At 39.3% G+C, this 27,377-nt stretch overlaps 1 protein-coding gene across 15 annotated transcripts in view; it reads left to right on the top strand.

Moving 5' to 3' along the window:
- Positions 1–27,377, top strand: part of SIPA1L1 (signal induced proliferation associated 1 like 1) — a 366,695-nt gene that overhangs the window by 146,141 nt on the left and 193,177 nt on the right. For 13 of the 15 annotated variants that reach the window (XM_078053858.1, XM_078053861.1, XM_078053859.1 and 10 more), the window contains one exon: positions 26,679–26,740. The gene's annotated coding sequence lies outside the window, so the exon portion shown is untranslated. Of the gene's footprint in view, positions 1–2,361; positions 2,446–26,678; positions 26,741–27,377 lie in introns of all 15 variants that reach the window. The other 2 variants (XM_036096709.2, XM_078053863.1) reach the window with 2 other exon arrangements.

The following is a 27,377-nucleotide window of genomic DNA, read 5'->3' on the forward strand; positions in this document are numbered from 1 at the left end:
AAATGAAAATTAAAACCATAATGATGTAATATTATATTCTCACAAGTATAACAAATGGAAAAGCCTGATAATTCCAAGTGTAGAGCAAGTGGAATGCACACACACTTCTAGTGGGAATATCAGTACAATCTTTGGTCTGGCAGAACCAACAGAAACTCACACCTGTGTGCCCCAAAGAATATGTTTAAAAATATTCATAGCATTATTTATACTAATGCCAAACTAGAAAAAATGAAAATGTTCTCAGTAGTAAATGGGGAAACACTCTGTGGTATGTTCATCTAATAGTACCAATGCTTCCTGTTACAACATAGATGAACTTCACCGGGTTGTGTGAAAAAAGACAGTATACCCTATGACCTTATTTATATAAATTGCTTGCCAACCTTGTACTTTCCTTGAAACATAAAGTAACTGGTTCATAAGCAGGTAGAACCAGTCTGAGGTGCTAGAAGTCATAATGGTTGCTGGCTTTGGATGTTACAAATGACCTATGAGGGTGGCCTCTGAGGTGTTAGCAATGCTCTTTCTTGATTGAATAGTAGTTACATAGGTGGGTTCACTTTGTGAAAATTCTGAAAGGTGTACACTTGTATACTTATATATATATTTCAATTTTTATAAAGGTTTACTTTAAAAAATCCATTTACCCTTTTTTTTCCATCTGTATATTGCATTCTGACATGGAAATGGTAATTAGAATTCATTCGTGTTAGCCATAATTTGTTCTTAAAAACTTTTTTTCCTTCAAGGACTGATTTTTTTTTTTTTTAAAAGATTTTTATTTATTTATTTATCAGAGAGAGAACATAAGTAGGGAGAGTGGCAGGCAGGCAGGTAGAGGCAGAGGCAGAGGGAGAAGCAGGCTCCCCGCGGAGCAGGGAGCCCGATGCGGGGCTCCATCCCAGGACCCTGGGATCATGACCTGAGCCGAAGGCTGACACTCAACCGAGTGAGCCACCCAGGTGTCCAAGGACTGATGCTTTTATTTGGCTATTTTGGTTTTACTATTTCTTTGGGTTCCTGGACCTAATTCCACTGGGAGGGGAGTAGTTCCCCACACCACTAAGCAATTCTGTGGACATGAGCTGGGTGTCTTACAGTTCAACCTCATTCTGATATCTCTATACCCAGACTAGGTAGACTGGGTTTGATTAATTTGCTATAGTGGCACACAGAACTCAGGAAACCCCTTTACTAACTAGATTACCCATTTATTACAAAGAACATTAAAGGATACTAATTGACAGCCAGATGAAGAGATGCCTCGGGGGAGGTATGGGGACAGGGCGTGGAGCTTCCAGGCTTCCAGTCATGCCACTGTCCCCAAGGCTCCATGTGTTCACCAACCAGAAGCTCCCCAAACCCCATCCTTCTGGATTTTTATGGAGGTTTCATTATAGGCATGCTTGATAGCCATTGGCCATTCTCTTGCCCATCTCCCTCCCTGGAAGTTGTGGGGTGGGACTGAAAGTTCCAGTCCTCTACTTGGTTGGCTCCATTGGCTACCAGCCCGCATCCTTCATTGCATTACAAAAGACACCTCATGAACATAATGTAAGAGACACCTTTAAGCTCTCATCCAGTAGGAAACTCCAAAGATTTGGGAGCTGTGAACCAAGAACCTTGGAAAAAGACCAAAAATATATCAGAAATATATATTTGGTTATCTGAGTGACCAAATATATACTCTTATTTCTTACAAATCACAATATTGTACTATTATAAGGATTATTGTGTAGTCTGAATATTTTAAAGGGTCAGAAAGAAAATTTCTTGGCTGTTAGGTTAGGAATAAACTGGAGTGGGTTTATTAAATATGAAAACCTGTCAATGTTTAAAAAATGTTACAGAAAACTAAAATGAGGTGTTGATAAAGTCTTATTACTGGTGATCCTGTTAGTCCAGAGAGAATATTTTTCACTTGGAATAATGCAGATCTAGTTATGGTCTAATATACTTCTTGGTTAATATAATTTTATCATCTTTGTGTTCTCATAAAATTCCTCTAGCACTTACCATATTCTGCCATATGTTAAAGTTATTTATATTTCTTTCTACTGTATATTCTAATTTTCTCGAGGGCAGGAAATGTTTATTTCTTCTAACATAATGCATTGCTTATATTAAATAATCAGAAAATGTTTTTTTAAAAAAGAATAAAAACAAATTAGCAAGTAAAAAAAAGGAAGAAAATGTTGACTGTCTACATTTTATAGAAGACAGTTGATAAAATCCTGAAAGTATGGAATTCTACTGCATATTCCCCTTTATATAAGACAAAATTAGCTGTAATTTCTTGCTTGATGATGTGATGATCATGTAACATCTGTTCTGGCTGACGGTCTTGATATTTTATAGTCACGATGCCTGTGGTCTCCACTGAAGAATGTGCTTAATATATGTCGGCACGATGAACTTGGTCTCAGTTTATCCTCAAATGGTGTAAGTAATATTATTTAAAAATTGGAAGATCTGGAGTTGTTACATTTGATAGTGTAGGAAAGTGCTTTGTAAATTAACACAGTTAATCATAGTTAATAATAGTTAACTAGAGGGTGAGGAAAGAGTTTTCTGGCATGGTACCTATTTTGGCATTGATGCTGAACCCATGTTTATATTCAGAATCACTTTAAAATATTTTATGAGACAATCACTGGCCCCTAACATAAGTTGATTGTGCTGAAGGGACATTTTAAGATGCTAATTTCACTGACTTGATTATCTTGTATGTTTCCAGTTGTATAGGCAGGGGTATAATGAATGTATTGGCTGGCAAGGTTGGTTTCCTTATTTGTATAAAACATTAAAGAATTTGTGGCATGCCAGTTTGGAGTGGTTAATTGTTGTAATTATGGTAATTTCCAAAGGTGTTTAATGTCAATATTTCATTAAGTATTTTTCTTTATACTTTTTCTTTCCAGACAACCCATTTATTGAGGTTAAAACACCAATGAAATTGCCATTAAAATTTGTTTATATATATATGTGTGTGTGTGTGTATATATATGTGTGTACACACACACACACACACACACACACATGCATATACATACACGCAGTTGATCCTTGAACAGCTCAAGGGCTAGGGGTGCCAACCCTCCTCACAGCTGAAAAAAATCCACAAATAATTTTTGACTCCCCCAGAACGTAACTACTAATAGCCTACTGTTGACTAGAAGCCTTACTGAGAACATAAACAGTCAACACATAGTTTGTATGTTACATGTATAAAAACTATTTTTACCACAGAGTAATCAAATGTTATTTTTTTTTAAGATTTTATTTATTTATTTGACAGAGAGAGACACAGCGAGAGAGGGAACACAAGCAGGGGGAGTGGGAGAGGGAGAAGCAGGCCTCCTTCAGAGCAGGGAGCCTGATGCGGGGCTCGATCCCAGGCCTCTGGGATCATGACCTGAGCCGAAGGCAGACACTTAACGACTGAGCCACCCAGGCGCCCCTGGTCTAGTCCTTTTTTCTTAAATGCCACTCTCCCTCTGCTGTGAAATGGCTATCACTTACATGGAGAGCTGTGAAACATAAATGTGTGTACGTGTGATTTATGTGCTACATTTAGGAACATGAATAAACTTTATTGAATCAGGACCATGGGGATCATTTAATTATAGATAGAATCAGAAATCTGCCTGGCCAAATGTTCACAGTTTTATATTTTTATAAAATAAAGTAGCTTAAAATTGCATTTGCCAAGATTTATTTCCCTTTCCTCACTTCTATTGTAATTGTCTGGTAACCTGAGAGAGGGGTTTGTGAGGACAGAGGGATACCACATTTTATTGAATTGAAGCTATTTTCAATTTATAAGACACATCATTTTTTATGTCTCATTATGTCACATTATTTTATCTGTCATCAAGGAAAAAAAACCCATAAAACTATGATAACAGTGCTAAGATGCCACCGATAATAAGATAGGTCGTGATTTCCGTGATGTTAAAATGGAGACAAATGTGAATTTTAGATCTGTGCAAGATACTCATCATCACTCTCACACAATTATTTTATTTGGGGTGTAACTTAGGACCTCTAGCTTTTTTAGAAGTCAGTATGAGAATCATTTGAATTGTGTGGCTTTTATGTGCAAATCCTGTTGGAGACATGTTCTAATGTGTCTCTTATTCTAAGAAGATAGGAAAATTTTCACTAGAGTATTACCTCTGGAAACAAGCAGAGTGCTTTCCGTGGGCCGAGAAGAAAAAGCCACGCTCCGCTCCATGTAACTCAAGTCCTTTCCCATGTGGCCTCCAGGAGCCGTTCCATTATGTTCCTTCTTTCCTGAAATTTTAATTTTTCTCTTTACTGATTATTCACTCTCGTAGGTTGTAACCTGAAAACACTTGGCTCAACCCTGATCCTTCCCCAAACTACTCTCACCTTTCTCTTTTCTCCCAGACCACCATCCGCTTCTTTCCCAGCATTGCCCGAGTCACAGGCACTCTTTCTCACCTCCGTTATTTATACCTCGGTGCTCTGCAGAAGATTTATGTCTCTGCTGTTTGACTGAAACTGCTTTTTCAAGGTCCCTAGTAGCCTTCTGGTTTCCTAAAGCTGGTAACCTCTTTTTAGTGCATTTGTTCAAACTCCTCTTTATGGCTCTCGCATTTGGCTTTCTCTGGCTCTCTCCTTCACACACACGGGCTGCAGTTTCTGTCTCTGTGCCAATTTTATAATCCCATGGTGCCAGATTTGCTTCCTATTTCATCTACTATATTATTAAAAGAATACTGAAACATGAAAAAAAGTGCTCCATAAATCTGTCACTCTAGTGTATTATTAATTATTTCCACATTTTGAATATTTGCATCCTTGGCTTGATCACATGCAAACCCTTTTTTATTTTATTTTTTTACCTCGTTGTAATCTGTAATCTTGGTAGGCATATTGGGTTTTTTGTTTTTTGTTTTTTGTTTTTGTAGGCATATTGTTTTATTGTCTACCTTCACATGGTATCAATTATCTTCTAGGGGTCCACATTGTCTTCCTTATTGTTACATTATAGGACAGTAAATTAGAGATTATAGTTTTGATGCACTATAATTTTTTATATAGTATTTTTATTGTTAGACAATTGACTCGTCTCCAGATTCTTTGTGCTTTGTTTAAAAAACATTGTAGCAGAGCATATATCCATTCATATAACCTTTTGCTTCTGTTATATTATTGACATAAGATCCATTTCCAGGAGTGCCATTGGTGACAAGCGTGATGAGCATTTTGCTAAACATCACCTATTTTTAAAGGTGTTATCCCAATTTACAATGCCACAAGCAGTTTTAATTCAGGCTTACTAGTATCAAAGATACAAGAATTATTTTCCTAACGTAGGGAAGGAAAGCTTTTCCCTTCTTCCATTCTAGGTCCTTTGGCTTTTCTAACAATTTAATTCTATTTTAAGACAGATTAACAGGAGAAAAACAAATTTAATTTCATATGTATGGAAGTCCCAAAGATATGAGAAGCTCCTCAGCAGTCAGGCAATTGAGGCTTACAGTCCATTCTTACGAGCTAAGGGGTAGGGGACACGGGTCTGGGTCCCTAAGGGAGGGAAGACAAATCCCAGGAAGACGAGAAGAGCAGACGTTTGGTGAACAAATGCTTGCCAGGCCATGCAGGTACAACTTTTTCATATAAAAAGTTATCTTTGATATTGTCTTCCTGGTACAGGCCCTCTATCTAAATTCTTTTAGGCAGTTAAGGGAGAGGTAAAAGCAAAACAAAACAAAACACCTCTTTCTGAGTCTGTAGGCCTTGATTGCCTTCAGCTCAAAATAATCCACATTAGTGGAGCCAAAGTGGATTCTGCTGCACTTCAGTCTCACCTTTGAAACTTCCCTGAGAACTCTCAGGTTCAGAGGTTGAGCTGGTAGATTGCTCCATCTCGTTGGGTCAGTCTGTTAGTCCTGACAGTAGGTCAGGTCAGTTAAACTCATGTCAGGAAAACAGTCAGGTATTTAGTAAGAAACGGTTTTGTGGAAACAAAAGAAAAAACTGTGGTTAATTGGAGGAGATTGTAATCCCAGTTTCCGAGTTCTGAGAGTAGCCAGTTGAGATTTCTAGATGTCGGGCTTGAAGCGTCTTCAGATGCAGCAAGGGGAGGCAGTGCCAGTTTGGTGTAGATTTTCCTGGTTTGCAGCTGAGTGTCTCTGGTGATCTTCCTGAGTGTCCTACACAGCAGGAGGCATGGCGACTTTCTGTACATGCACTGTTATGGTGATTTCTCTATAGTTTATATCAAGTTGACCCACTTTAGTTTGCAGGCTTCAGGAAAAGAGCAGTGTTAGTTTTCAGTGATTCCAAGTCAGAAGTGTGAGAGAAAAATTGGAATTGTTAGTTTGGAGAGTTACTGTAGCCAAATACTGGAGGAAACTAGAAGAATTCAGGATCTAGTCCATTTTATAGGTAGCAAACAGAACCTTAAAAACCATGAACAGTGCTAGAATTTAATACCCACAAAGGTGTATTACTGAAACATAATTTTTCTCTCTACAATCACCTTCTATTTATCAACAGTAAATCTAACTTGTTTGCATTAAACTTAAAGATTTGTATTTGTCCATGAGAAGTAATCTCACAGAGGCTGTGGAATAGATTGGGCAAGGGAGCCTTTATAGAAGTTTGTATTTTAAAAAGCATGTCCCACACACGTTTTCCCCCTTCATCTTAGGAGATTGTGGGCTGTGTTTTAGTTATCTACTGGGGTGTTTACATTTTTTTTTTAATTTTTATTTTTTTTAAAGATTTTATTTATTTATTTGACAGAGAGAGACAGTGAGAGAGGGAACACAAGCAGGGGGAGTGGGAGAGGGAGAAGCAGGCTTCCTGCTGAGCAGGGAGCCCGATGTGGGGCTCGATCCCAGGACCCTGGGATCATGACCTGAGTGGAAGGCAGACAATGACTGAGCCATCCAGGAGCCCCGGGGTGTTTACATTTTAAAGACAATGTAAGAGTTAAACTTTCAAGGGACAGAAAAAGAATTTACATTTTCGCCTAGTTTGGGATACGTTTGTCTTTTTATCAGAAGCCTAGAGTAATTACTATTTAAGTTTTTACTTTTCCTCACATGCAGGACAATTGTACTTCCAGTGTCTTCATTTTTTGCACCATCTGCTAATGTCTGAGGGCAAACAGGAGAGGATCTGAGTGGGTTTTGAGTTTCTCTCGGAGCTAAGCTTTTGGTTCTCTCAAGATGCAGGTTGCAAATCAAGAAGTATTGATGTTAACCCCTTTTTTCTTGCATTCCTGCAAGGGTATCTTCAAAGGATTGGGTAGCTACTTCCATTTTAATAGTTCAAGGTTGACTAGCCTAGCTAAGCATGTTATTTTGAATTTGTCTTTTTAAACTAGGGGGAAATTGCCCTACTACGGTGGAGATTTAAAAGATTTCTGTGTTCTGGAGCTTCAGGGTCTAGTGAAGTATGCCTTTGAAAAGTCCATAAAGTGTTCAACAGAGGCCTTCAGATGCCCTCCTTTCTGTGTGCACAATTGAACCTTAAACCAATTCACCTCAGAGAGGAAATCCTCTGCTAATGTTTCTATTAGCCCCTGAATATCAGCCCCTAGCTGAGACGTTTCTTGGTCATTTGCAGGAGGCCTGGAGAATTTGGGGCCGTCTGTTTTTTTGTGAAGTTCCCCCCATCTGCCCCAGGGGGCCCTGGCTTATCTGGTAACTACAGTAGAATCATGGGTGGGAAGAACGCTTCTTAGCAGCAAAACAAGATCCTTGTGAGTGGAACTGTGAATGGCCATTCACCTTTTAAATCTGGTAGGATCTTCTGCAAGTGGAGTTAGATGGGCTTTATGATTTAAGAGATGTTGCTGTCCACGGGACGTGAATTCTTTGTGGCTGGGGGCTCTGGGACATGCCCATAAAGGATATCGCGTAATGAGGCCTGGCGCGGGCAGAGCCTGACTGTGGAGTGAGCCTCGCTGCAGTGCGGGCGCTGCTGCTGAATTCACTTCCTGGCTTGGAGCGTTCCCGCGAGTCACCTGTGTGTTGTGGGCCCCGAGATGGGGCTGGAGTGCTCTTTGTAAATCTTGTAGGGAAGGGGAAGCTAAAACAGGCAACTGGGTGTTGAAGGGATTTTTCTGAGGAGGGTGGAAGGGTTTGGGAGCTAAGGGGATTTGCTGAGGAGATGGGGCTGGATTTTAAGAGAGAGGATTTATGTTGGATGTGGGTGCCAGTTTTTGTACTGAGTCTAATTTCTGTTCTTTCATCTTATTAAGGCAGACTTTAAAGTTAGCCATTATATTCCTTTGTGTTCTCTTATTAATTTTGTCTTTCTGTAGGATGAGAGTGCTCTAAAAAATTTTTTTCTTTCACAGATAGCCGGTTCAGTATGGCCATCACCTGGCCATTGACAAGTAGGATCTTATATTAATCTCAGTAGTGATACAAACCATTAAGACTTTTTATGGCTTAACCGTGGAAACAAGAGGTGTCCCAAAAGAGGGTGCAAAAGATGCAGCCCTTAGCATATCCAGAGAGTTCTTTCCTAGAGTTAGCCTAGGAAAGGGAAGACCTTTGTCACAGGCAGTAAGAATGGTATAGTGGAAGAAATGAGACCTGGGAATCTGTGACATGGGGCAGGCTTTATCAGAATGGGACTTCTCTAGCACTAATAGGACAGTGAAGGTTGAGAAGACAAAGGCCCCTTATGGACCAGGACCCCATATGACAAACCCCTAAAACCTGGCATGGCCAGACAAAGAGGATGCTGCTGGTGATTTTGTGTCTTGGAATCCTAGTCTGTCTGACTGGTCACCGGTTGAACACCAGTACCTGCACCTTTGGATGGTGGAGACCAGCGAGAACATCTCACCGGTCACAAAGCCAAGCTCTCTTAGAGCAAGACAGAAGGCAAACCTCAACCGGTTTTTACATAGGGCACCCACAGCAAAGTTTGTGTGAACAGACCGGGTCTGGTGAGAACTGAACTCACCAGTCTGTGAGGCTGGCTTGAACAACAGGCTTATAGGACCTATGCTTGCATTCTGCCCTATGGTTTTTCTGCTTAGGACAAACAATGCAAAAGACAGAGATAAAAGAAACCAGTGATCATCTCTGAGAGGAAGGGGATCAAAAGAAAATAAGAGTACTCACAACAATCATTACTAGAGTTGCTATACCCAAGGAACTGATTCACACAGAATTCATATTTTCTCCTGCTGATTTGAATTTCAGAAAAAAAAAATTCTTACCACTCTCACTTCCACATGACCCTGCAGGCAGAGACCCAGGGGACTGGTGTGGTAAGAATTCTTTCTTTCGGGGCGCCTGGGTGGCTTAGTCGTTAAGCGTCTGCCTTCAGCTCAGGTCATGATCCCAGGGTCCTGGGATTGAGCCCCGCTTCGGGCTCCCTGCTCGGCGAGAAGCCTGCTTCTCCCTCTCCCACTCCCCCTGCTTCTGTTCCCTCTCTCCTATGTCTCTCTCTGTCAAATAAATAAATAAATCTTAAAAAAAAAAAAAAAGAATTCATACTTTCTGTGGGATCCTGTCAGCTTCCGCAGCCCCAGAATATGTGTGATGTCCAGCCAGTGGACGTCGGGTGCCGAAACTGCAGTGGAGGAAATTTTTCACTTTTACCTAGGTTCTTTGGCTGGTCTAATAATTAAATTGACGTAAGACAGACGAACAGGAGAAAAACAAATTTAATTTTGTATGTTTAAGAGCCCTGAGTATATGAGAGAGTCCCTGGCAGTCGGAATTGGGGCTTATATTCCATTCTTAGAAGCTAAGGAGAAGGGAACAGGGGTCTAGGGTCCTCAAGGGAGGGAAGACAAATCCCAGGAAGATGTGAAGAGCAGATATTTGGTAAACAAATGTTTGCCAGGCCACGCAGATAAGTCTTTCTGCTATAAAACATTTGCTATTAGCTCTCTTCCTAGTACAGGGCCTGTATTGAAATTCTTTTAGGTAGTTAAGGGATAGGTGAAAAAAACAAACAAAAAGACAACAAGAAAAACCCAACTCTTCCTGAGTCTGTAGGCTTTGAATGCTTTCATTCACATGGCAAAGTGGCATATGTTGGGATCACATACTCTGCTTCCCTTCACTAGATAGTTATAAGTATACAAACTGTTACATGGGTAATTTGATAGTTCTAAAATGATGACTACATTTTTGCTTTAATGTGTATTTCTTGATTGTTAATGAGGGTGTACACTTCCGCATATGTTTAATATTGAATTTGTATTTTTTTAAAATTTATGTCAGTGTTTCATATCCCATTTCTCTATCTCATCATCTAGTACAAAAGACATAACAGAGATACCTATCTTAGACTGTAGAATTTCCAAATTGTCATCTTTTTAAACCATATATGCAGAGGTATTCCTGCTTATTCATAGTCTGGTGGCTTTTGCCAGTGTTGATGCTTTAAATTTTTACAACTCATCTAATGTGAAATGGACTTTTTCTCTCCTCATTATATAGAAATTTGCAGGAAAATGTAGCAACTTTTCCCCTGTGTTAACTGAACAGTTTTATTTAGTAGTACAAGTTATTCTCTTACATGGATAATTTTGAGGAAAATTTTGTTGTTGAATTGTGCCTAATATTTTTTTCTGCCTTCGCTTTTCTTTTGGAAATTTTTTAACAGGTAAGATAAAACTTAAGTTATTTAGATACCCTATGATAATTCTGGCCAATGAAAAATGGCTTTTGAGAACTTCGTGATAGTATTGACATTGACAGTAATTCAGAGACACATCCTTCTGTTTCTACCTTAACCAATTGCTAAGTAGTCTAGTTTCCCAGGTAGTTTAAGTTGATTTTGTTGTAGATTTTGATTGATGTTGTTTGTTGATTTTGTAATTAAATAAGTTACCTTATGGGGGACTCTGATCTCTCTCTGCAGTGCTAGTGTCACAACTGAGTGAATTTTTGCTGTAATCTGTGCACCATCCACATAGTTAAATCCTTCTTGAATATCTTACTCCTTGAAATTACCTTTCACTTGTTGTTACCTTTCTTTTACTGTCTTGAATTATGCGTATTTCCTAGAGCTCCATCCATGGTTGCTGTCTTCTTTTATACATTCTCTTTTGTGAGCTCAGCCCTCTTCCGTTTAACCTATTTCAAACCCACCTTAAACCACATCTCAAGCGCTGTCTCCCATGAATAGCCAGAGACCCATATTTTCAACTCCTTTCTGGACTCTGCTTCTATAGCAGATTTGCAAGCTTAAGCGCCTGGCCAACAATGTCAATGAGTAAAAGCAGGCCTCAGGGTAAGAAAAAATATTTTTCTACACTAAGAAAAACAACAGAGTAAGTGGAGTGATAAATGGCCGTTGACATAGGCTCGGGGTCAGGAAGACAGAGTTGGGGACAGTGTGGAGGGGAGACCCCATGCAGGCTGTTTAGCTCCGGCCATTTGATATTATGTGGGAATGTGAGCCCAAGGTTACCAGATCTCCCAGGTTTTTCTTTTTCTTTCTTTTTTTTTTTTTTTTTTAAGAAAAGCTGTAAATGAGGATTTGCTCGTTAAACAGTCTGAATTTTAAAGGATGGGTTGAATTTTTTAAAACACTATGTGGGCCAAAAAAAATATGTCTATGGACCAAGTTCAGTATATAGGCTCCTAGTTTATAAGCTCTTTCTGTAAAGGCACTTTATGTGTTCTGTGTTATTATTAAGCACTCCCCTGCCCATCTCCCATTCTTCTCTTCTGTCTCTGTTCATCTAATGCGAGAACCATCCACCCAGTTATTTAAGTGAGGAACTTCCAAATCATCATTGACACCTTCTTACCTCATTGCTTTTTTATTTTGGAGAGAGATCTGGGTCAAGGGAAAAGCTTTTTATGAATGAAGGGAGATTTGGACTTGTAAATAGGTAGAAGGGACGAAGCCAAAGGGAGAGGATAATGGACAGAGCCCGGGATGTCCACTGGGGGTGGATCCAGGGTGTAGAATCCAGCTGCAGGACCTACATGATCTGCTGTGATCTACCCTTCATTACTTTTATTTCCCAATGATCTTATTTTAACCAAAAACAATTATTTTCTCTTTTTTTGTGTGCAGATATTGTATTTCCTTGAATTTCTTGAGGAAATTTATTATCCTTTTAGAAACATGTTCTTTTTCACTTTAACTCTTTTTTTCTTTGGCATTCTTGAATTTGATGTTTCTTTCCATGTTGCAGATTTTTCTGGAGAGGATAGTGATTGTGTAGGGGAGGTAAAACTTTCCCTCTTAGGCTCTCTGGCTGGGCCTGAGAATTAAGTTGACATAAGACAAATTAGAAAAGCATACAATTTTTTTCTTTTCTTTTTGAAACATGTACATGGGAGCTTTAGCAGGAAAATGAAGACCTGAAGAACTGGGGCCTAAGCGTTTCTGTATTAGGTTGAACGAAGAGAATGATTATGGAAAAGAAACTAAAATGTATGGGGAGGCTAAAGTAAGATAATAGGCTTTCTTTTAAAAAGATTTGTTTGTACAGATTCTTCTCAGCCTCGACTTCCTATCTGGTGATCAGAATGTCCTTTTCTTCCAGGCACAGGAATGGGAGTTTTCATATGGGAGTTTTATCTCCTGTTCTCAGGAAGAAAAGGGGAGGTCATTGTGCCTTTCTTGCACTTGTGGTTTTTTTAAGTCAAAAAAGTCAGTATACCAAATCGAAGTGTTTTGAGGTGTCATGTTTTAAACTCCTTTGGTTGTTTATCATAGATTTATTTGTAGTAAATGATAGAGCCAAAAGGTTGAATTCGGCATTTGTCATAGAGTTTCTGTTTACCTGATTGTGCGTGTGGGCTCTGATTTACAGGAGCCATGGTGAGTGGGCCAGCCATAATGGTAGGGTGAGTTTTCCATAAGATGTGTGGGTTACTTGTCTTCTGAGTGCCGGTAAGCTTCATTATTAGTTATGTGGAACATTGTCTAGCTTCTCTCAGGTGTAGAATCCAGCTGCAGGACCTACATGATCTGCTGTGATCTACCCTTCATTACTTTTATTTCCCAAAAGTCCAAAGGATCACTGTGGGTGTTTCCATGGCTTTAATCCAGGGGCTAATACCACCCAATATGTTCTCACGGAGAAGGGACCGATGCTGGTGTCACATTCTTTAATGACTTGCCTCACCATCCAAGGTGTATTTTTGCTGACACTTGTTTGTTAGGTTTTCCTATAGTCTGCTGGGAACATTTATTTGAAGGTCTATCCTCTTATTTCTAAGGTGTCTATCAGTTCTGTTGAATTCCATTTTCAGTCTGCTTCAGTATGCTTTCTATTTCTTAGAATTTGTCACCACTCTGATTGCCCGTGCCATGTGTACTGGGATTTCCTGTAATTTCTGTGCATTTATTTATTTTTTAAAAATATTTCTTACAAAATTTGAGATGGGAGGAAGGTCAAAAGGTAAATTTGTGAGTTATTAGCAGTTTTGAACCAGAAATCTTCTCTTTTCATACAGTTTTACCTTTCTGTTTCGGCTCATGCTGTTTTCCTTCAGTCCCCTCTCTGTGAACAGACCTCAAATGTAGTTTGCCATTTACTTTTGATAATTCTATGGCATTGCTCATAAGGTTCTTGGGCTTGGAAGGTTTTTGCCCTGTCATTCTGCCTGGGAAGTACTATTAGGGAAACTTACAGCTCAGTAGTAGCCCAACCTCAAGCCTAGGTTCAAAACTGGGATCCAGTACCACTTAGTAGCCATGTCACCTTGTAGAATCATACCTTTAGCTTCTCCGACGCCCTGAGAATTGTGGACAGCAGTAGTATCTGCCCCTTAATGGTGTTGTGAACATTTAGATGGGATAGACAAGGTCAAACACCTGCAACATAGTAAGTCCCGAAATACTGTTAGCTGAATTAAAAAGGTCAGCTGAATAAGTTCTGATGGTTTGAGGAATTCCTTCCTCAAGTTTGAGGAAACTTGACAGCCCTGCTGTGGTGCGGCCTTCTCTGTTTTGCCCAATTTCCTTCCTGCTCTCCTGCCCCTTCCCCAGACCCCAAGTTAGAACTCCTGTTCCCCTGTTCTTGCTGCAGCATTTTGTCATACTGATACTGTGGTGCCCTTCTCGCAAGTCTGCTTCTATTTTAGTCGGTGGGGAGTGTGTCAGTCACTGGGTTTTTGTGGTCTTGTTTTCCTAGGTAAACTGAATTAAATTAAGGTGTTTTTTTCTTTGTATGACCAAAACCTTTAAAACTTGTAGCGGGATTCTCATTTTGCCCAGTGTATCAATCAAGACTCTCTAGAGAAACAGAATCAATGTGTGTACATATTATACATATACATAAAATATATTTTCCCCCAGTTTGATTGAGAAATAATGGATACATCACTGTATAAGCTTAAGGCGCACAGCATGGTGGTTGATTTACATATACTGTGAAATGATTGCCATAACAGGTTAGCTAACGCCCATTTTCTCATGTAGGTAACAGACAAAAGAAAAGAGAGAAAAAAAGGAAAAAAATGTTTTTCCTTGTGATGAGAACTCTTAGGATTTACTCTCTGAACAACCTCCCCATATATCATACAGAGGTGTTACCTGTAGTCATCATGTTGTGTATTTCATCCCTAGTACTTATGTATCTTATAACTGGGAGATTGGAAGATTGTACCTTTTGACCACTTTCCTCCAATTCCCCCTCCCCGACCCTCTGCCTCTGATAACCATAAGTCTGATTTCTTTTTCTATGAATTTGGTTTTGTTTTGTTTTGTTTTAGATCTCACATATAGTATTTGTCTTTGTCTTTCTCTGACTTACTTCACCTAGCATAATGCCTTCAAGGTCCATCCATGTTATCACATATGATAGGATTTCTTCTTTTTTTTGTGGCTGAGTAATATTCCATTGTAGATACACACTGCAGTTTGTTTATCCATTCATCCAGAGAAGGACACTTAGGTTTATTTTAAAGAAGTGGCTTATGCATTTGTGTGGGCTATAGGTCTGAAATCTGTAGGGCAGACCGGCAGGCTGAAAACTCGGGCAGAAGTTAATGCTGATGGTTTGAGGAATTCCTTTTTCTTTAGGAAACTTCAGTGTTTGGGAATAACGCCTTCAGCTAATTGGATGAGGCCTTCCCACATTATCAGGGATAATCTCTTTTACTTAAAGTCAACTGATTGTAGCTGTTCATCACATCTACAAAATACCTTCACAGCAAAACCTAAATTAGTGTTTGATTAAATAACTGAGCACTATCTAGTCAAGTTAACATAGGAAACCATCACACCTAATGTAGGCTTAACCAGTGTAGAAAGACACCATGTGATCGGATGAGCGTTCTGTCAGTAGATTTGAGGCCACCCATGCTGAGGTCATCAAACATCCGATTGAATAGTTACGCTTCAAGTTCTTAAAAATTCCGTTTTTAGTGGTAGTGGAGCAGGTGCGGTGATGGTAAGGTCTGTGCATGTTTATCCAAATTACCGGAGAAGGCTGTTCTTTCCCATTTTGAGTAGTTATAAATATGACATTTATGATTTGAGCCTGTTTCCTTCATGCTTATTTTTAGTGAAAAGATCTGTATATTGGCTGAATTTCAAAAGAACCTGGTTATTTAGAATTCAGGCCAAATGCACAGTTGTTACTGTAGAGAGGAAAGCAAACATTGCCTTCTGATTATTCAGTGTTCTCTAAAGGAAAGAATGACAAATTCATGTAGCAACATTATGGCTTAATAAATTAAGTGACTGGTAGACTGATACACTTAGGGCATACCCTTGAGAATGAAAGTGAATGCTTTCCCCGGCCTGCTGCTAGTGTGTGCCCCTGTACTTTGTTTTGTCTCTTACCCCCGTAATTGCTTCTTACATAAGGAAAAATTGTTACCTCTGCTTAAAATAGAAATCTCTTCTATGGGCTGTGGAATTGCTCTTTTTAAAATAACGCCGTTAGAAAGCAAACAAAATGAATTAGAGGTGAATCAGGTAGAACTGTCACTTGATGTCTCTATTTGACTTGCGACTCGTTTTAAAGATTTTGTACATATTCCTACCCATATAAAATATGGACCATAAGAGTCTAAGTTCTGAACACTATTTATGACATTTAAAATCAAGAAAAATATATCTTCAATGCCAAATTTAAATACGTAGGTTATGATTTTTTCCACATTGTTAAAGTATGTTAACCTTACTGTGTAAAGTAACTTTTGCTTTGAGGGTGGTTCCCTAGGGTTGCACCTCACTTGAACCCCCGGCCAGGTCAGGTTAGAAAATGGTGGGTGACATCAGTGTTGATCACTATTAGAGGTTTAATGCTACAACTCTGAGCAGTTGTGTTCATAGAGATGTTTCGTTTCTAATCTCATGGTATTGATTTGAAAAGTTATTTATTTTTGGAGAAAGTTATATTGTTGTAATACATATTTTTAAATGAATTAGTAGTCTAATTGATATGAGCCTAAGAGTAGCAGTCTCCTCCGTCCTGGTAGTGGACTGACAGAATAACGTTTTTTTTTTTTGTCTTTTCTTTATATATTTTTTCTTTTGAAAAACCACAGTGTGGATGATGCCTTCTCAAGTGTTTTAATTGCACTTTGGGAAATAAGTATCCTCTTCTTTAAGTAACAAACGAGATGTACAGTTTTTGTTTTGTTTAATCTAATGTTTGCCATGGGCTCAATATTGTGTTCAAAGCTATAGAGAATTATATTATTATCTCTTGGAGGACTTAATGGTCTATGTCTTGGAAACATCCGCAGTATGGAGCATAAAACCGTAGGAGGCTTTTAATGACTATTAAGTGGTATTGACCCAGCCTTTAGTGAGCTTGTAATCTAATTCGTTAAAGTTTTGTATGTAACTAATTCCTTGTTGTACAAGTATTTAGGGAGATTGTCCCCTTGAATTTTTCCACACTCATGCATTTAGCATCAGAGTTCACTGATTTTGCTGTAAACAAAACCACATTTTATTTTCCTGTTCCACTGTTGGAATTTGGGTTGGTTGCACTTTTGTGTGGTTAGGAACAATTGTATTTGTCTCTGGGTGACAGTTCTCCTCCTGACCATAAACTGAGGAGTGGATTGTCGGCCAGTAAGATATGCCCATGCTTGACTGTTTTCCAAAAGTGATTGTACCAAGGTACAATTCCCATCTGAGAGTCTGAACGTTCGCCCTGCTCCGCATCTGCGCCACACGCTTGACAGTCAAGTTGATGGACGTGTAAACGTGCTTTTTGTTTCCCTAATTACTAAAGAAATACCGTTTTATGTATATAAGGACCTTTTATATTTTCTTTTATAACTTTCGTCCACTTTTCTCTTGGATTATCTTTCTTAGAAATTCATAAAAGATATATTCTAGATACTTATTGTTTTGTTGTTTATACGTTTTCTCATTTGTGGTTTAGCTTTTTTATGGTGACTTTTAGTGAACAGAAGTTTTTTATTTTAATGTAGAATGAATTTATTTTTCTTTATGGTTATTCTTTTTTATGTTGCTAACCTATTCTGAAGCCATAAAATATTCTTTTATTGTCTACTAAAAGTTTTATAATTCTGCCTTTTATATGCAAGTCTTTAGTTAAATTAGAATTGATTTTTCTGTAGAGAGTGGAATAGAGATTCAATTTAATTTTTCCCCCACATGAATGGACATATGTGCAAGTACCAGTATTAAATAAGTCGACCTTTCTGTATTAATCTACAATTCCTGCTGTGTTGAAACTGATAGTTTGTAGGGTAAGTGCCTCACCACCATCTTCTTCTTATGGAATATCTTGATTCTTCTTGAGCCTTTGACTTTTCATGTAAACTTTATATATTATCACCTTGTCTTGTGCCTTGGAAAGTCCTGTGGATGTAGATGTGAGTGTGTGCACGTGTGTGTATGTATAAGCACATACACATGTATATTCCCCACCTCTGTTACTGTAAGTGTGTCTCGGAGTATTCCCCACTGGCAATGAACACATCTAGCACTTGGATTTTGATTTCTAAATACCACTTTCTGATAAAAGGAACCAGGGTTCCTTGGCTCATTTCAAGGAAAGAAAGTACAAAATGAGACGGAAACATCTATTTTCAGGAAGTAAGGAAATGCTCAGAGAGTGTTAGGGTCATATGAAAATGACCTGGAAGCCATCTTGAAGGGGTTTCCACTGGCCAGATCTGGGACAGGTTGGGCTACAAAATAAATAATGGTGGTAGTATATTATAAGAAAGAATAACAGTGCAGGCATACCTCGTTTCATTGCGCTTTATTTTATTAGTATTCACAGATCATGTGTTTTCTACAAATTGAAAGTTTGTGGCAGCCCTGTTTGAGCAAGGCTTTCGGCTCCATTTTTCCAACTGCATTGGCTCACTTCATGTCTCTCTGGCACATTTTGGAAATTCTCACAATATTTCAAACTTTTTCATTATTATTACATTTGTTATGGTGATCTGTGCTCAGGATAATTGTAACTGATATAATTGTTTTGGGCCTCATAAATCCTGCCCATGTAAGATGGTGAACTTAACTGATAAATGTTTGTGTGTTCTGACTGCTCCACTGACCAGCCCATACCCATCGCCGTCCTTCTCTTCGGGCCTCCCTACTCCTGGAGACACAACACTTTGACATTAGACTAATTAATAACCTTGCAATGGCCTCTAAGTGTTCAAGTGAGAGGAAGAGAGACATGTCTCTCACTTTACATAAAAAGCTAGAAACGATTACGTTTAGTGAGGAAGGCATGTGGAAAGCTGAGATAGGCCAAAAGTTAGGCTTCTTGTGCCAAAAGCCAAGTTGTGACTGCAAGGGAAAAGTTCTTGAAGGAAATTAAAAGTGCTACTTTGGTGGACACAAGAATGATAAGAAAATGAAACAGCCTTACTACTGCTGATATGGAGAAACTTTTAGTGGTCTGGATAGAAGATCAAACCAGGCACAACATTTCCTTAAGCCAAAGCCTAATCCAGAGCAAGGCCCTAACTCTTCAATTTTATAAAGCCTGCGACAGGTGAGGAAGCTGCAGAAGAAAAGTCTGAAGCTAGCAGAGGTTGGGTCACGACGTTTAAGGAAAGAAGCCGTCTCCACATCCAGGTGCAAGGTGAAGCAGCAAGTGCTGATGGAGAAGCTGCAGCACATTATGCAGAAGATCCAGCTAAGATCATTCATGAAGGTGGCTGCACTTAACAACAGATTTTCAGTGTAGAGTAAACAGCCTTCTATTGGAAGAAGATGCCATCTGGGACTTTCATAGCTAGAAAGGAGAAGTCAACGCCTGGCTTCAAAGCCTCAAAGCCCAGGCTGACTCCCTTGTTAGGGGCTAACACAGCTGGTGACTTTCAGTGGAAGCCAGTGCTCATTGACCATTCTAAAAATCCTAGGTCCCTTCAGAATGATGCTAAATTTACTTTGCCTGTGTTCTCTAAATGGAACAACAAAGCCTAGATGACAGCACATCTGTTTACAACATGGTTTACAGAGTATTTTAAGCCCACTGTTGAAAACTGCTCAGAAAAAAAAAATTTCCTTTTAAAATATGACTACTCATTGACAGTGCACCTGGTTACCCAAAAGCTCTGATGGAGATGGACAACAAGGTTAATGGTTTCACGCCTGCTAACACAACATCCATTGTGCAACCCATGGATCAAGGAGTCAGTTCAACTTTCAGGTCTTACTATTTAAGAAATGTATTTGTAAGGGCTATAGCTGCCACACAGATAGTGGTTCCTCTGATGGATCTTGGCAAAGTAAATTGAAAACCTTCTAGAAAGGATTCATCATTCTAGATGCCATTAAGAACATTCATGATTCATGGGAAGAGGTCAAAATACATTAACAGGAGTTTTGAAGAAGTTGATTCCAGCCTTCAGGGATGACTCTGAAGGGTTCAAGACTTCAGTGGAGGACGTAACTGCAGATGTGGTGGAAACAGCAAGAGAACTGGAATTAGAAGTAGAGCCTGAAGATGGGACTGAATTGTTGCGATCTTGTGATAAAACTTGAACTGATGAGGAGCTGCTACTTATGGATGAGCAAAGAAAGTGGTTTCTTGAGATGAAATCTACTTCTGGTGCAGATGCTGGGAAGATTGTTGGAATGACAGCAAAGGATTTAAACTATTACATGAACTTAGTTGATAAAACAGTGCAGGATATGAGAAGATTGACTCCAGTTTTGAAAGAAGTTCTGCCATGGATGAAATGCTATCAAACAGCTTCACATGCTACTGAGAAATTGTTCGTGAAAGGAAGAGTCCCATCGATGCAGCAGACCTCATTGTTGTCTTATTTTAAGAAATTGCCACAGCCACCCTAACCTTCAGCAGCCACCACTCTGATCAGTCAGCAGCCATCAACATCAAGACAAGACCTTCATCAGCAAGATTATGACTCGCTGAAAACTCAAATGATGGTTAGCATTTTTCAATAAAGTATTTTTAAATTTACATATATTGGGGTTTGTTTTTAGACATAATGCTACTTAATAGACTTGTAGTGTAAACATAATTTTTTTTTTTTTTTTTTTGGCTGGGAAACCAAAAACTTTATTTGATTTGGTGTATTGCAATATTTGCTGCCTTGTGGTGGTCTGGAACTGAACCCACAGTTTCTCCAAGGTATGCCTGTATCTGTCATCACCTATTGAAATATATATGTTAAAAAACATGGTATCTCTGATTTGAGTTCAACACCACAGAGATCATTCTGGCCTTTCTTCTTTCTTTCTTTGTTTTGTCTCTAGCCTCAGTATATAGTCAAGACAGTGGTCTCCAAAGAGGCTAGGTTAGTTTTTCCCCCTACATCCCCTTAAGCGTGGTTATGTTGTGCACTTATAATGCAGTCCATTTGTCATTGATTGTGTTTCATTTTGAATTACCCCCACATACTGGTTGATTTTAATTATTTACTTTTCTTGATTTTTGTGAAGCATTACCATGTTTATGAATGTCAAAACTAGACAAGAAGGTGTATTTGGAGACCCGTCCCTCCCCTCTGTTCCTTGTATGCCATTTCCACCCCCTAATTTCTACCCTAGTGGCTTTGTAATGTCTGTAGAATAAAATTCCAACTTAGTATAATTGACAGGTTCCTCTGCCATCTCAGTCTTGGCTTGTCCTGCCCACCATGTTCTGGCTGCTGCAGATTTCTTGTTACTCCTCAGGTATGACTGGCTCATTCCTGCCTTTGCACATTCTCTCCCTCTGCCTAGAATGATGCTCTTCTCCTTCTTCTTACCTTGCTCACCTTTAGTCATTCAAAACCCATTTCAGCTCTTGCCTGCTATGTATGGGAAGACTTCCTTTCCTTACCCTTTCTCCCCACACCTCCTCCATAATAATTCTCTCCTGTTAATTTCTATCTCCATAGCACTTATGAATATTGTGTAACTGTTATGACATTTAACTTAAATTATTGATGCATAGGCTTGTCAGCTTCTTTATAACTGTGAGCTCCTTAAAGACAGGAACTTTATATTTGTGTTTCCAGCATCTAGGTAAATTTCTTGCACATACCAGTTATGCAGTAAATGCAGTATAGTGAATGGATTTCACTTTTCTTCACTTATGTTTTCTTTATTCCTTTGCTCTTAATTTCACTCATGATATAAGCACCTGCAAAGAAAATGTGAATCCTTATGATGTGCCCATGATCTTGTTGTTCATGGCATCTTTGTATTCTCTGCCTCTCCCAATATATTTGGGCATAACCCTGGTAATTTAATGGCTTCCTCTGATCCCTGGTATGTTACATATCTAATTAAATTTTAGACATGGTATGGATGGTTAAGATGAAGTCAAGGTATAGAAACTGTTTTAAGTACGCAGACCTAGGAGGTCAAGACTATTTTATCTGTCAGGTTTGTTTCCTCAACTTGAAAAGCTGGAAGAAATTATACTGGAAACAAATCTTTTTTTTTCTTATGTTATGTTAGTCACCATACAGTACATCATTAGTTTTTGATGGAGTGTTCCATGATTCATTGTTTGTGTATAACACCCAGTGCTTCATGCAATACATGCCCTCCTTAATACCCATCACTGGGCTAACCCATCCCCCCATCCCCCTCCCCTCTGAAACCCTCAGTTTGTTTCCCGGCATCCTTAGTGTCTCATGGTTCATCTCCCCCTCAGATTCCCCCCTTCATTTTTCCCTTCCTTCTCCTAATGTCCTCCATGTTATTCCTTATGTTCCACATATAAGTGAAGCCACATGATAAATGTCTTTCTGTGCTTGAGTTATTTCACTTAGCATAATTCCCTCCAGTTCGATCCATGTCCATGCAAATGGTGGGTATTCATCCTTTCTGATGGCTGAGTAATATTCCATTGTATATATGGACCACATCTTCTTTATCCATTCGTCTGTTGAAGGACATCTCGGCTCCTTCCACAGTTTGGCTATTGTGAACATTGCTGCTATGAACATTGGGGTGCATGTGCTCCTTCTTTTCACTACATCTGTGTCTTTGGGGTAAGTACCCAGTAGTGCAATTGCTGGATCATAGGGTAGCTCTATTTTTAACTTTTTGAGGAACCTCCATACTGTTTGCCAAAGTGGCTGTACCAACTTGCATTCCCAACCAACAGTGTAAGAGGGTTCCCCTTTCTCCACATCCTCTCCAACATTTATTGTTTCCTGTTTTGTTAATTTTTGCCATTCTAACTGGTGTTAAGATGGTATCTCAGTGTGGTTTTGATTTGAATTTCCCTGGTGGCTAATGATGTTGAACATTTTTTCATGTGTCTGTTAGCCATTTGTATGTCTTCTTTGGACAAGTGTCTGTTCATGTCTTCTGCCCATTTTTTGACCTGATTATTTGTTTTTTGGGTGTTGAGTTTGAGAAGTTCTTTACAGATCTTGGATACCAGCCCTTTATCTGTAGTGTCATTTGCAAACATCTCCCGTTCTGTGGGTTGCCTTTTTATTTTGTTGACTGCTTCCTTTGCTGTGCAGAAGCTTTTTATCTTGATGAAGTCCCAAAAGTTCATTTTCCCTTTTGTTTCACTTGCCTTCGGAGAGGTGTCTTGAAAGAAGTTGCTGTGGCTGATGTCGAAGAGGTTACTGCCTATGTTCTCTTCTAGGATTTTGATGGATTCCTGTCTCACATTGAGGTCTTTCATCCATTTAGAATTTATCTTTGTGTATGGTATAAGAATGGTTGGGAAACAAATCTATTCAACAGTGTTTTAAGAGCCCTAGTTAGCTTTTAAAATGTCATTATTTTTGTCCAAAGGGCACATTTGGTGACCTTCCAAACTGTGTTTCTAAGCTGCTCATGTGACTTTTATTCTGTGTATAGATTATCCAGCAGATGATATGAAAATGTGGGGCTTATTTCCACCAGTTTCTTCATCCACCATCTGTTACTCTCCTTCATCCCTCTGGGTTGCATTCCCTTCCTGCCACTCCTGTGTGTTCTGTCTAATCACAGCTCATTCTCCACAGCCCCACCTGGAACTCAGAGCAAAGGTTTGGTTGCCAGCAGACATCACACTAGATAAGGGGGAGTTTCAGGATTGTGCCTTGCGGGGGCTCAAGGCTTGCTACTGCTCAGAGTAGTTGATGTCCGGGGAGCCTGGGCTTTGAGAAAGCATCCACTTGTACTACTGGCCTGTATTCTTTATTTATATAAAAAAATACTAAAATATTTTATTTTTTTATTTAAGTGTAACACATACAAAGATAAGTAAATTGTAAGTGAGCCCTTTGATGAATTTTCCCAAATTGAACATGATCATGAAACTACCACTCAAATCAGGGAATCCAGTATTACTAGTACACCAAAATTCCCTGTTCACCCCTTTCTGATATCTTCTTACCCCTCCTCCCACTGCAAAGGTAACTATTACCCTGATTTACACAGGTTTACCTATTTTTGAACTTCATAAAATGGATCGTATAGTGTATTCTCTCATGTGTCCGGCTTCTTTGTCTCAACATTATGTTTGTGAGATTCATCTGTGTTGTTGTATTAGTTAAGATTCATTTGTATTTATTACCATATAGCAGGCAAATTACAGCATATGGGTTGGCTGTTTTTGTAAATAAAGTTTTATTGGCACAACAGCCATACCCATTTATTTACATATCATCTATGTAAATGTACTCCACATGCAAAGTTGAGTAGTTGCAACAAGGCTCAGTGACTCTTTGGTCTGAAAAACCAAAAATATTTATTGTTTAACTCTTGCAGAAAAAGCTCACTGACCCTCGCTGTATAATATTTCATTGTACGAATACTCGACAATTTATTTGTCACTGAGTTTTGGCTATTACAGTTAATGCTTGACTGTTACTGTGTGTGTCTTTGGGGTTACGCATGTGCATTCCTGGTAGGCATTGCCCTGGGAGTGGAATTGTTGAGCTACATTGTAAGTTTATATTCTGCTTTATTAGGTTCTGCTCAGCTGTTTTCTAGTTCACACCCCCACCAGCAGTGCATGAGAGCTGAATTGCTGTACATCCTAAGAGTTGGTATGGTCAGATTTCAGTTTTAGCCATCTTAATCAGTATGTAATTCTATCTCATTGTGGCTTTATTTTGTAGTAAGGGTAACAAATGAGGTTCAGTATCTTTTCATATGCTTATTGACCATTTGGGTTACTTGTTTAGGTGGCCTTTTTATTGTTTTATCAGAGTTCTTTATATATTCTGAACGAGTCCTTTGATGGATATATGTATTGCAAATATCTTCTTCCGAGACTTGCACTGTTATTCTTTTAATGGTGTTTTTATTTCTGTGAACCTGAAGATGATCAGAATATGCCACCCCAAAATATGCCACCCCAAAACATGCCACTTGGCACAAAGATTATTTTGAGTGAGGGAAATTGAGAAATAGCAGATGCAGGAAGAGTTCTCTTTCCTCCCCCTTCCTGCCTGAAAATTGGGGCATAGATTTCCATTTGTAAAGGTGCATCCCATCTCCATACCAGGAAGAGAAGAACCATTCTTATCACTGGAGAGACTTGGGTCCGCATAATCTTACTGAACGGTCCTATCTACCATAGACTTCCTGGTCATCTTTCCACAATTTATCATCCTTAGGAGCCCCAATCCCCTTTTCCTGTCTGGTCACTTCTGCACAATTTATTGCCCCTTATTAAGATGGTATTTAAGCCCCTGGGTCGAACTGCTTCTTTGGGTTTTTACTTGTTTTCTGTAACATCCCCATGGATGTAAAAATACTAACATCAATAAAGAAACATATACCTTTTCTTCTGTTAATTTGTCCTTGTCAGTTTAATTAGCAGGCCCCTAGAAACTGAACGTGAGAAGGTAGAGAAAAAGTTCTTTTCTTCTAAAAGTTTCTACAAAACTAACTAATGCCCACAACATTGGCGAACCGTGCATACACCGAGGAAGGTGAAATTGGACATGGTATTTGTAGATACGTGGACAGTACCTATCCTCAGCCTTGTCAGGGCAGACCATCCCCAGGAAATATCATAACAGAGATCGATTTTTATGTCAAGTCCTTCTTAATTAGAGTGTGATTTGGTATATTGTTATTTGTCCTAAGGTCTGAATAGAGACAAAGTTCTCATCTTTCACTTTGGAATATTCAAAACCTTTCCAGGGTCTTGGAGTCCCTAGTTCTGTGGGTGTGTTTCTTTAGCATTTCATGGTATTCTGAATATTCAAAGTTTTAATAAACATGCAGTATCAAATACTTGAATCCGCTATGTGTATTTATTCTGAGACCTATTCCTTCATATCCCTGAATTTAGAAATTGAAGCTGATTTATCTAATTTGCAGTGATTTGAAGAGGGTAGATGGGTTTTCTAGGGGATAGACTACATGATTTTTGAGGTCCATTTAATAATTGTGTTTTTGTTTCAGTTTTACAAATAGCAGTCCAGGGCAATATTAGTTGATTAAAATGTATTTAGTGGGCGCCTAGGTGGCTCAGTTGGTTAAGGCTCAGGTCATGATCCTGGAGTCCCTTGGTCGAGTCCTGCATCGGACTCCCTGCTCGGCAGGGAGTCTGCTTCTCCCTCTGACCCTCCTCCTCCTCATGTGCTCTCTCTCTCATTTTCTCTCTCTCAAATAAATAAATAAAATCTTTAAAAAAAAATAAAACGTATTTAGTTTATTTGACAATAGATGCGGATGATTTGAACTTGAAGATATTTAGAGATACTCTAATACTACAGATGTTTTCTCCTTTTTTAAAGGTTTTATTTATTGGAGAAAGAGAGAGAGAGAGAGAGGGCAGGGGGAGGGGCAGAGGGACAAGCAAATTCTCTACTGAGCCCAAAGCCTGATGCGGGGCTGGATCTTGATCCCAGGACCCTGAGATATGACCTAACTGAACTCAGACACTGAACCCGCCGAGCCACCCAGGCGCCTTTGTTTTCTCTAACTTCTAATTTAAATGCAGCTGCCTGGGGCGCCTGGGTGACTCAGTCATTAAGTGTCTGGCCTTCGGCTCAGATCGTGATCCCAGAGTCCTGGGATCGAGCCCCGCATCGGGCTCCCTGCTCTGTAGGAATCCTGCTTCTTCCTCTCCCACCCCCCCCCGTTTGTGTTCCCTCTCTCGCTGTCCCTCTGTCTGTCAAATAAATAAATAAAATCTTTAAAAAAAAATGCAGCTGCCTACTTTCAAAAGCCTGGTTTGCCTCTTTCAGAAAAAAGATAAAACTTTTTTTTTTTTTGCAACTATTTTCTTTTAACGAAATTTCTTGTGCACTTAGCTATTTTTTTCTGTTTTTAAACTGTTTTTTTAAACTATTTTATATTTTTCTTTTCAGGTTATGCACTATTAATATGGATGCTATTATCTAAATTTCTGCAGCCATGGCACAAGAATATAGTAAGTACTCTCCTATACTTCCTGTGACCTACCTGCTTTAAAATGTGTTGACTTTGTGTCTTTAAGTTTCTCATTGGAGCAGTGGAAATACAGAAACAAAGTTTTTAAAGATCTGCCTTTCTCAAAGGGATCAATTCATTTGGTCATCTACTTTTTGAGTCTGTAGCTTTATATAGAAATTCATCATCATAGTGATTAATTTCACCTTCAGATAAACACAGCATTGCTCAGCCTATTCCCAGTCAATACCAGCAGAGCAGACATTGGGATTGGATCCATATCACGCATCCCACCCATCTCCCATATAGGAGCTCCAGGGTCAGCCCTGGTTAGGGGCAAGCCCATCCCTGCTTTGTCCGTGATGGACCCCTCATGGGCAAAGCATCAGCCAGTGTTGGGCGTTACCTGGACAGAAGGATGGTTTCAGGAGTGGTCCCGTTATCCTGTCCTAGCCGACGAGACTCGAAGGCAGGTCTGCCAGGAGCTTCTGGCGGAAGTCTTCTCAGACTTGAAACAGGCCTGCAGGAAGGGCCTGCCTCTCTTTCTCTTTCTCTGGGTGGTGCTCTGTGCTGGCAGATCTGCTGTGGCTGCAGCCTGAGCAAGAAGCCACACAGGGCCGAGGACCGAGAAGTAAGCC

This window comes from Halichoerus grypus, chromosome 8, assembly GCF_964656455.1.
Source record: "Halichoerus grypus chromosome 8, mHalGry1.hap1.1, whole genome shotgun sequence".
NCBI lineage: Eukaryota > Metazoa > Chordata > Mammalia > Carnivora > Phocidae > Halichoerus > Halichoerus grypus.